General features: G+C 41.1%; 1 protein-coding gene across 1 annotated transcript in view; it reads left to right on the forward strand.

Moving 5' to 3' along the window:
* LOC123968777 (thrombospondin type-1 domain-containing protein 7A) overlaps positions 1-11,562 on the forward strand; it is a 218,003-nt gene that overhangs the window by 20,598 nt on the left and 185,843 nt on the right. The gene's annotated exons all lie outside the window — the stretch shown is intronic.

The raw sequence follows: 11,562 nt of genomic DNA on the forward strand, positions 1-11,562 counted from the left end.
GCTGGTTCGTTAGTGTTCCTTGTTGCTGTGACGACAGTCGTTACAGTCGTTAAGACTACCTGTGGCCAAGACTGAACGACCATCGTTGGTATCTTCACCTGAGGTCAATAGGTTACGTTTGTTGAGTTTCCTGGGAAGTGATGAAAGGACAGCATTGTAAGTGGGGGATACTTTTGATATTTAAACATTTTTAAAAGCAGGTACTTATAATACTTTGACTCAACTAGAAATTTAAATTGAAGACTTCTACTTATAGTGAATAAGATAACTTTATTGTCCCCTGAGGGAAATTTGTCTTGGACATCAGTGCCACATAAGGCTGTAGTAACAACAGAAACACATATGGACTCATTACATTTACACATTATATTGTACAAGTATCTGAGACACTACACTTGTCAATAATTGATTACAAGGTAAGTATAACCTGAGTGACATGAAACCTCAGAATTATTGTATTCAATTGCTCTTGAGCTCATAAAGCAGTGAATATAACAAACACTAAAATTACAACCGTCGCAATTCTAAAATTAAAAAACTCATTTAAGATCCGGTTGTTCAGAAACTCTAGTGCAAGCGATCAATCAATATTATACTATGCTTAAAAATAAATAAAGTGCCGGAAGTACTTCAAGCCATCTTGTTCAGAGCAGATTGTTTATTTAGAAACGCTATGGAAGAAGGGATGAAGGACACCTTATAGTGGTTACTTTTACATCTGCTAGCTCTATAGCGTTTCCCTGAAGGTAATACGTCATATTCAGAGTGCAGAATATGGGAAGGGTCCTTCAGAATTTTCTGTGCCTGGGAGACTACCATTTTTTCAAAGATGGTCTGAAGGGAAGTATAATCTTTCATTCCCATAACCTTCATCACAGCTTTTATTAGTCTTTCAATATATGAATATGAATATTAAGCAAGGGGATCTGTACTCTTTACTCAAGTACAGGATTTGTGTACATCATCCACCACTGCATCTGTTGTACAAAACACGACCTGATGAGATCACTATAAACCCACTATGTTAGGCTATATCCTGCTAACACTACATACTTAGTATATCAAAAGCAAAAGTAGCATAATATATTAGAAGAATTACCTCATTTAAAGTATTTATTAATAATAATAATTAGTCATTTAGCTGACACTTTTATCCAAAGCAACTTATAATTGCTATATATGTCAAGGTCACACACACCTCTGGAGCAACTAAGGGTTCAGTGCAGTGGGAATCAAACTCGGGTCTCCCACACCAGACACACATGTGTCTTATCTACTGCCCCATCACCACCCCATGACCCCACAAGTAGTCTTTTTAGTGTTATTGGGCTATTGCTGATGCATTTTCATTAAAATCATAGATATTTGTGATGAGGCAAATTATTTACCACAAATTTGTACTCAAGTATTTGAGTAATATAGTTAGTTACATTCCATCACTGATCATTATATAGGTACAGTATATGGATTATATAGGCCTAATTTGATTATTATTGCTGATGCATGATCATTTAATCAGCATTTTAATATTGTAGCTGGTTGCAGTAAGGCTAATGCTTTATATACTGTACTGGTAGTTTAATATCCATCATATTTAAGACGATTACCATATTTTTTTATTGGTAAAATCTTTATCGGCAACTAGTAACTAAAGCAGTGAAATTAAGTGGCATAAAAGGTACAATATTTCTCTCTCAATTGTACCAAAGTTGAAATACAAAGTAGCATAAAATGTAGCTCAAATTGGTACATCAGGACAGTATTTGAATAAATGTGCGTTACATTCCACCACTGATTAATAAACACAGCAAACACAACAACAATAAACAACAGCATATGGATTGTTAGATAATGATCATTGATGCACCTCTGTTTATGCAGCATTTTAAAAGTGTAGCTGGTTGTGGTGGGGCTACTTCTATATGATTTACATACTGTTGGGTAGTTAAATAGTCAACAAAAAAGACATTTACAAAATGACAGATTCAAAAAAAAACAGTAAAGAAAAAACAAGACAAAAGGCCTGTTAAGTTAATGAATTAAATTTTAAATTAACAAGAATTTTTACTAGCATCATAAACAAGACCAAATGTTTTGGACAGTAGGCCAAGATATTCAGCATTAAACTGTCTAAACAGTATGGAGTCCAAAATTTGCCTTAGGCTCAGACTAAGAGGTATCATAGCCAGCCAATGGCTACGGTTCCTGGAAAATCTTGTCAGCTGAGAGAAACATCTCAAAGAAGTTCCCTGTGAGAGCAAGTTTTGCCACAACCACCACCATTGTCACTCTATTATTCCATTAAGCTACTCAGTGGAACCAGCATTTCAGAAGATTGAAAATAGATGACAAGAGGCTGGATAATTAATAGAAACACACAGACTTGGTTTTCCTCATGGACTATTTTAGTAATGTATAGTTAACATTTCTTTTGCCTTTACTGTTTTAGAACAACAGTGCATATATTTTTCTCACACAGATCACTTATCTCAACTAAAATATTGGCTGCATTTAAAGGTGTTCAGAACATTTAACATTTGATTTGAATTAGAATTTACTCAAGTCTGTTGAGCTATACACAACTCACAAAACGTGTTTGAAGTACATATAACAATAACTTGTAGATGAAATTAACTCTTGAATTATTGTATTTTACCATAAATTATATTATTAACCAGTAGACATCAAATAATATACTATGAAACATCCCAGCTACATATATATCCAGAATACAGTATTTCTTTGGCTCTTTTTTCAACTTTAGTGATTATCCTTGGTTACTGGCTATATGGCTTTAGTGTTTGGACGTGCTTTCCACTAGCCAGATGATGGCAGTGTGTTGCCATGTGTGAATGTATGACTCAGCAGCACTGACACGGTGAATCCTCTTGTCAACAACAACATAGTCATGAATGCCCGTGAGCAAACTTGAAATTATAGTGTCAATAGATTTATTTTAATCTGTTTAATCTCTCTATGATTTCAGATGAATCACTTTGAATAATGCATAACCTGTCAAGCTGAAGGAAAAGTGCACATGGAAAATGGCTGATGGATGTGATTCTTACCATACCAGATGAAGATGAAATCAGGCCACAAGCCTATCCACAGTTCAAGCTCCTTTAAAACACGCGTTGTCAGACACCGAGTTGGACATGAGAATACAGAATACAGTCTTCCCAGAACAAAGGAAAACCATCCTTTGAGCTGCGTACCCGTTTACACATCCATTTGAGGAGGCTTCAGTGTAAATTCATACATGGTCTGGTCAAAGAGTAAAGTCCGGAACACCCATACAAACATAGTAACTCACTCTCACTCCTGCCAGCGTGCGCACAGAATGAAGGAGAGGGAGAGACGCTGACTGAGATTATTTGAGCACTATGCAGGTGAATAAATTAGCCTACATTATAATGGGGGGGGGCATAATCTTTTAAAACTTAACACGCGTTGGACTCGTAGTCGAGAACGAGAGCTGTGAACCGTTTTTGTACCAAATAAACTGACTACACACCTTGTTAGGGACAATTCAGTAGTTGCTGGATATAAATTCTACGCCCTTGATTACACTGTAAGAATGGTATAACTAAATAAGAAATATTAGTTAAATTGTACAGTATAAATGCAGTATTAATGCTAGAGTATACCAGACCAGATTAGTTGTTCTTCTTTGGGCTGTTCTTCAGCAAAACCTGGGACCCTCCATGTTCCTTCTCTTTACATTTATCATATACCATATCAGGGAACACAGTAGAGTCCAGCGGTGACACAACTTATAAAAGGATACATCCAAGAGATACAAGCTGATATGAAATCATTATAAGAATATATGTGGTTAGCATTGGCTGATAAAAATAATAACCAGTAATGTTTTTGCACCATTTTTTGGTTTTTGCAGTGCTGAAAACTGACTTGGGCCAAGTTAATATTTCCAAATATCAATTACTGTTTTGAATACTAGATTGATCTGGTTTAACGATTTAGGACAGCACATACATGGGTTTTGTCCACTTTCCTGTGATTGCTTATCTCAGTCACACTTATGAGTCATTGTACAGTGCTGTGTGCAGAAACCATCTGGTAGTCGCATTAAATATGTGCTAAAAATAAATAGGAAATACTATTTGACTCAGGTTGGCTTTAACAGTGACCTACTTGGCATTGTCAACAAGTTTGTCATAATGCCAGTGCTAAATGACAGAAATCAGCATCAACAGTGGCCCTGAATATCCACTTAAATCCAGGTTTGCTACTTTAAAGAAAATGTGTTTTTAATGATGCAGATTCACAGTATTTTTAATGGTTTATGAGCCATCTAGACTGTGAATTCCCCCACGTTTCACAATAATTAAATGGTTTGTCCAGCAAGAAACAACATTAACTTGCTGAACTTGGAGGATATGTATCCTCGAAAAGCTTTATAATGCAGATCTGCTGCTGCTGATACGAGAGTTTGGGACCAGAATATTTCCTCTTCTATCATTAACTGGGTTGGAAATCACCACCAGCTATGTACCAGCCGGTGGTGTTGGGTTTGTCAACTCACTAAGCACTTTGGCAGGAAACCAGCCATTGTTCTGGGCTTGAGTTTCATCTAAAGGAGGCCATCACTGCAGTTTATTTTCTCTGATCTAAATCATTGTGGAAAAGTTTTCTGTTGTTGATCATTTTTCATCGCACCAGTTTGGATTTCCATTTCCTAATGATTAAGCCAAGCATTATAGACTGCACTCCTACTTTCCCTGGTGTTCATTCTACAGATGGATGACAAATTAACAGAAAAACCTACATGAAGTATCTTAGTATGGAGTAAGGTCTACTACCTATACTGTTAGCTCACTTATATATACAGCTTTTATTTCAGGTAGTCTGATTGAGATCGAGATATCTTTTGCAAGAGAGACCTGCGTACAGCAGATAGAAAGAAAAAGATATAGAATCAGAGACAGTCACAGACATCATTAAATAGATTTAAATCTAAAAGTTTATATTATGTAATTTGGGCTTATGGAGATTGTGTTGGAAAGCACATGTTTAAAATCTTCAATAGTTGAGATCTGGATATGGAGTGGTGGTGGGGCAGTGGATAAGATCCATACCTTTGGTGTGAGAGACCCAGGTTCAAATCCCACCAATGTGTCCTTGAGCAAAACACATAAGCACTGGTTGCTCCAGAGCTGTGCAACCTCTGACATACATAGCAATTGTAAGTCGCTTTGGGTAAAAGCATCAGCTAAACGAGTAAATGTAATCTGCCTTTCAAAGTACGGGTTTCAGGTGCCAATTTTCCTCATCTTAAAGCCATAAAATTTTGTGCGTTGTGATTGTTTCTTGCAGTTAGTTTGCATCGCATTCTGACTCTTAACAAACCACAATGCAGAACAAACTGAAGCATCGTGGTGAGGAGATTTGATACCACCACCTGCCACACAATCTAACGTAAGAAGAAAATGTGCTGTCAACATGCTTGTTACAAACTTAACGCTTGCCAACGGGCAAATTGGTTGCTGGTCGTCTTTCCTCCCTAATCTCAGAATCCTCTCCTGTCACTGCAACTCACAGTACCAGTACAGTCGTGTAGTACACAGAGAGCACTAATTCATTTTGAATTACCGTGGGGCATGTGAAAACACCTCAGCACTAGTCTGAGGAGACAGGTTAAAAGTGGCAGCGCTGGTCCAGTCCGCAGTGTGAGGAAGCTGCCTGTGTGTCCCCGATAAGAGGGAGCGAGTGGTGAGGACACGTCAGCCTACTTCAGGTGTCAGCACTTCAAACCAGAAGCAGGGCTTCAGAGGGAATGTGTAAAAGTCCATATGGCAGAGGTGAAGTGGAGGATATTCTGAGTTTGTAATATTTGAAGGCTGGTGTCAACTTGTTCAAGAAAAATGAAAATGACTGGTGACTCACTAGATTTCTGCTCCTTTTTTTCAGCGAAAGCATACACTTTATATTTAATTGACAAACCTCTTGTGGTATATTACAGCAATTTACAGCATTGCCCTGTAAGACCACTTATTACTGGGCATGATCAAATATATGACAGCATATAACGCCAAGCCTGTTGGAGTTAATGGGAAATTACTGAGCATCATTGAGAGGTGTATACCTAACAGTCCCCGTCATCAGCGTATGGAAGGCTGATAAACTGAGCACTGATGGTGTATATAAAGGTGTAAATAAAACGACTGAGCTCTTAAACTCAGCCCCATAAGTGCATTGCAGTTCACTTGTTCTTAATTGCTTGGTAATAACTGGGGAAAACTAGTTCTAACAGTTTCCTGATCTCATAAAAAAAATAATTCATCCTGGTTGTTTGTCTGGGTTCAAATATGTAGCCAGAGTGGAATCATCCCAGTAATTATCATAAAGTGGGTTACTCAACACTAAATCTTGCCATTTTGAAATGGATTCTCAGTAGGAATATGCACCCAATAGAGACCACATAAAAAACTGCAGCATGGGAAAAGAGCATATTGAAAATAAATTTAACAGGGATTCATCATGGTCTGACCCAGCAGTAGAAGGATTTATTTTGCAAAGGACTCACCAGACATTTTACGCAGCAGGAAGAAGAAGCAAGCGTTAAGAAAAGGATAAAAGAAATCGGCCATGCGACTGTACATAATGTTTGATTCTGCTAAGTATGTAGAGCAAATTGAATCCCCAATTTGCAAATGAGCTATGTTTGCTGTAAAGTGAATGAAATTAGCAGATATTGTGATAAGAATGGTTCAAATTTCTTTAGTTTTGAGGAATTAGACTCCATGAAGAATTCATGATGACATCAAATACAAGCACATTGACTGTTTGCAAATGTGAAGAAATTGTTACAGGGGTTCAAAGCAAATTTTTTATGAGCCTACATTTAAACAGACATTTGCTGCATTCAATTTGCTCCAGCATAGCGCTGTTGATGCTTCCGCTTTTGTTGTTTTGCGATTATGTATCATCAGATTGAAGAACTCCCTTTCTTAAGACACAAAAAAAAAATCATTAATTCATAGTAGTTCAGATAAAAAGAGCATAAATAACTCACTTTCAAAACAAGAGCATTTATTCTTTCCTTATTTCCCTGAATATTTTCTTTATCGTGAGACTGGAGGAAAAAAACATGAAACACAGTGTAAGGCAGATGCAGCAGAAAAGACTCAGAGGGAGGGATCCAGCAGAGCTACTGTTTGCTTCCAGGCACTTAACCAACACTCGTCACTGGCAGTGCTGTGACACTTTAGGGACCGGATAGACCCCAGCAGGGAGTCTGTGAAATAATTCCAAGCAGATCTACCATGCTCAGGCAGTTTTCACTGTCTTTTAGCTGTTGTTGTCACGTACAGCTGACCTGTGATTCAACTCTGGTCAGCTTAACCAGCGGTGTTCACATCTGTCCAACTTTGGCAAAGATCACATGCATACACCCTCAGGAGTGGACATTACCCATGGCCCGGGGCCAGTAAAAGTTTATGCAGGGCAAGGGGATTGGCTAGTGACTGGCCTCCAGAGACTTGACTTCAACTGCATGCATTTCAACCCTTTATTGAAGACACACATGTTCCGCACTCTGTGTTAACCACAACAGAGAAGTTTGCCTTTCTGGCGGAAAGCCAACCTGATGAAGCGCACCTGGTGGTACCCCGCCTCCACATCAGTACCTTCATCACATCAGTATAAGTGCACGGGGCTTTCTACTTCTGTGTGTAATACTCCTTGCTAGAAAACACTGACTCTGGTATGTGTTTTACAGTTTCCCCCAATTCCCTGCAAAAGCTGATTGAGGGGGTTTATCAAAAACATGCTCTTAACATTGTATGCTAGCCAAGCAGATGGTGGACAACACGTTATCAGACCCAATTAATGTTGGTCAAAATGTTGCTGAAATGTTATAATGAATTATTCAATTACTGGAAAAAATAATTATTTTCAAAGTGGGCCAGTAGTGGAAAATGTTACATTAGACACTGACTCCTTACACCCACTGAAGGGAAAGATCTTGCTGGTTTGGTATTGGCAGCTGATAGGCACTTTAGTAGTCACCACAGTATGACTAATAGATCATAAGCAAGAGGCGGATTACTTCTTCAACCCTTTGACCACAAATTGTGAAGTTGACTGCCCACTTTCACTGTTTAAGATTTTTAGAATCAAAAATTGGATCACATAATGGTTGGGTACCCGCCAAAGAGGCTGGTTGACGCAAACACTAGTTTCTGTCATAATTTGCCAACATTTTGTCTGGAAGCTGATGGTTATTTTCCACCCCGCTTATAAAGCATGTCATCTTTGAGCACCATGCAGTATTTCTGATTAACTCCTGCTGGAATCCAATCTGATGCTCTATTTAAAAAAAAGAGAACACTCTGGTTGGAACGCTGCAAAAAAATATCAGAGGGATTTACGAAGAGAGTTAGATAATAGATAAGGAAGGGGAAGACAGAGGAAGGGTTCAAGTATATTTTCATGACTGCTCTAGAATGCTCTAGTCAGGATATATGGCTAAAATAATAGTATCTTAATGTAATATGAGAAATTGATTAATGTATACAGAGTTATTTTACACACTGGCTTAGCAGTGAGAAGCACAGTTGGAAACTGTCAGTGGTGTCCATTGCTGTCCTGTCCTCTTAAACTCTCAGTGTTGTGCAGACTGGTGGTCTAATTAGGTTCCCACACAAGTCAAGGTCAATTACCTGGGCAATCATCTGGTGCACATTGCATTAATCTTGCTTTGGTGCTTCAGAAGCTACACTTACCACTGGAAAAATTATACAGGAAAGTCTCCAAACGTACTTCTACACTACACATTTTGGTTGTGTAGACTATCATAATGAGCACCCAAAGTTTGAGCCATGTTATAAAACTTAAATATATGTCATACAAGAAAGTTTAGTGCTCACTGAAAGAATACCTTTAGGAAAAGAGGAAATTAGGATGCCATGTAGTTTGCCCAAACATTGGCAAAGTTGTGTAGCAGATGCCTTGGCAAACCTTGCCATCCATACATTTTCAAATCATAATTTAAATGTCTGTTTGCTACTGTCTGTCATTAGTTGATATAGCTAAATAATCATCATTATCATCAATAATAAGCTGCTTCATGAAAGTTTCTTCACCTTTTTTTTATTCAGAAAAAAAAACTAAACCTTATTGCTCATAGATTTTAACAATATCTTGCAGGTTAAAACTTGATGAAAAACCTTATGCATCTCATTTGGTCTTGATTATCACACAGCAGTGGTAACAGCCCTACAGATGTTTTGACCAAAATCAGATGGTAAAAGGAAATTGTGTGGTATCTAGAATGCAAAATAAATAGGACACAGTTTGTGTGCAGTTAAGATACACCGAATACATGAAAGTGTTTTTAAAGAGGTGGTATTATGCTTTTTGGCTTTTCCCCCTCTCCCCATTGAGTTATATACCTTTTTTTGTGCAGGTAATAGGTTTGCACAGTGAAAAAGCCCAAAGTCCACCCAAAGGGAGTTCCCATCTCCCACTTCTCTGAACTGCCTGAAAACAGCTTGTTCGTAGTCCAGCCTTTTCTTCCGCTTTGCTGTAACGTCACAGCGAAATATGCGTCACAATGCTCGCCTAGCGGATAGTCCGGCACGCCCTCATAAACACCGGTGGAAAAACACATTGAGCTGCAGCACACAGTGAGAAGATGTCTGCCTGCTGCCTCTCCTCTCCCTTCCAAACACTAGCTACCCTCCAGGCAGTCAGTGGACATGAAGTTGTTCCTGTGATGTAGAGACAGAGCTCAGTTAAAACTTTATGGATGAAAGATACTTTTGTTACAGATTAATAACTCACCACTCTGAAACTCTTGCTCCAGTCCATGTTGCTAAGCTGGTAAGGGGAATATACAGCTGGACCAGAGCCGTGTTTACCGGCTTTTCGCGACCCGCCCTACTCTGCTTCTGATTGGCTAGTAGTCCTTAACTAGGAGCTGCGCATGTGCAACTCCCAACAAAGATTTTACACAAGTAAGATGCCTCGCTCTATAGCTAAAACAAAGTGTTCAACACACAGGGTAAAAAGAGGAGCTGCAGCAACTTGCAGTATGACAAAAATTTGGTGTTTTTTGAAAATTAAACCATGTAAACCTGTTCTGGTGCAACCCCTAAATAGGATTTTGAACCTGAAAATGAGCATAATATCATATAAGGTCAAGCAGTAAGAGATGTTGAAATGCAGTTTTTGCCTGTGTCACAACTACCCTTCAATTTTAGTTGCACCTTAGTTACCACACACCTTATCTTTACTCCACCATACAACACTTCACAATCCATGACATGCATCCAACACAAAACAATACATTTACAGAGGCAGGCAGAGGGGTTGAAGGAGTGGGGGAGATTCTCATTGGCCTCGTGTCCTACCCCTGGAGCCCCGGGCGTCGGGGGTGCTGTGGGGTTGGTGAAGGCCTTGCCTGATCTGGGGTGGGCTGGGGGGAGTCGGGGCTCCCCTGGTGTGGGGGCCCGCCCTTGGCCTAGGGTTCTGCGGACTCGGGCTTGTGGCCTTTGCTCATTTCTGGGTGGGTGGTGTGTCCCTGGGCCTGGGGGCCCGTTGTCTCCTCTCCTCGCCTGGGCCCTCTTCGGCAGAGGTGAGGCTCCCGCTGCTTCCCCCTGCCAGCTCTCTCACGGTGGGGGCATTCGGGAGTCTCTGTGGCGCATGACCGGTGTTGCTCCTCCTTGGGGGTGCTTGACTGGGGGGGGCTGGGCCCCTGTCCGGGGATGAGATCGGCCTCGGGGGCTGCTGTCACTGCCTGCACTGTAGGGAGGGATGCCTCTGGCTGGGCTGGGGGACCGTTGGCCTGGTTCTCCCGCGTTATCGCTCCCTGGCGGCAGGGAGCTTCCCGTCCCGTCTTTCTGCTGTTCTTCCTTGGGGCGGGGTACAGCTTCCCCCTGGACATGCGGTCTGGGGTCCTTTGCGTTTTGGGGGGTCGCAGGGTGTCCTGGCTTCTGGGGGTGGGGGTCTCTGCGCGGGTTGATCCAATTGCGGTTTGGTGGGCTGCGGTGGGATTGTGGGGCGATTGTCGATGCATCTTGATGCATTATACTTTTTCCCTGGGCAGGGTCTCTGGATGGCTACTGGGCGTTTAGTTTGTGCATTGGAGTCCGGGGGAGGCATCTCCTCGTTGGCTTGGAGGGACCTGTTTGCGTCCCTGTTTTGCTTCGTTGGCCTCGGATCCGTGCTTCCCCATTTCTCTGTCGGCCAGTTGTTGGACCCCTCTGGATACTGAGGTATATAGTTAGTTTTCGGGATGTGCAGTGTGGGTGCGGGGCAGGGCTGTGCTCCGGTTTGTTCTGGGTTTGTGCCTGGAGTTCTCGGCCCTTGATGGGTGGGTGGGTTGTTGGTGGCATGCAGCTGAGCTAGTTGATTTTGCCTCGTTGCTGGTTTGGCTGGTGTTGCATGGCGGCCGGGGGGCGCGCTGGGCATGGGGGATGTCGGCTGGCGCCGGCGGCCTTAGTTTTTTCCGGCGGTTGGGGGGACGGTGGACTTTTATTGGCGGGTGCACAGTGACCTGTGCGGCGCGTTTGCTGCCGGGCTGGGACTTGCTGCTGG

Source organism: Micropterus dolomieu, linkage group LG03 (assembly GCF_021292245.1).
Source record: "Micropterus dolomieu isolate WLL.071019.BEF.003 ecotype Adirondacks linkage group LG03, ASM2129224v1, whole genome shotgun sequence".
Taxonomy (NCBI): Eukaryota; Metazoa; Chordata; class Actinopteri; order Centrarchiformes; family Centrarchidae; genus Micropterus; species Micropterus dolomieu.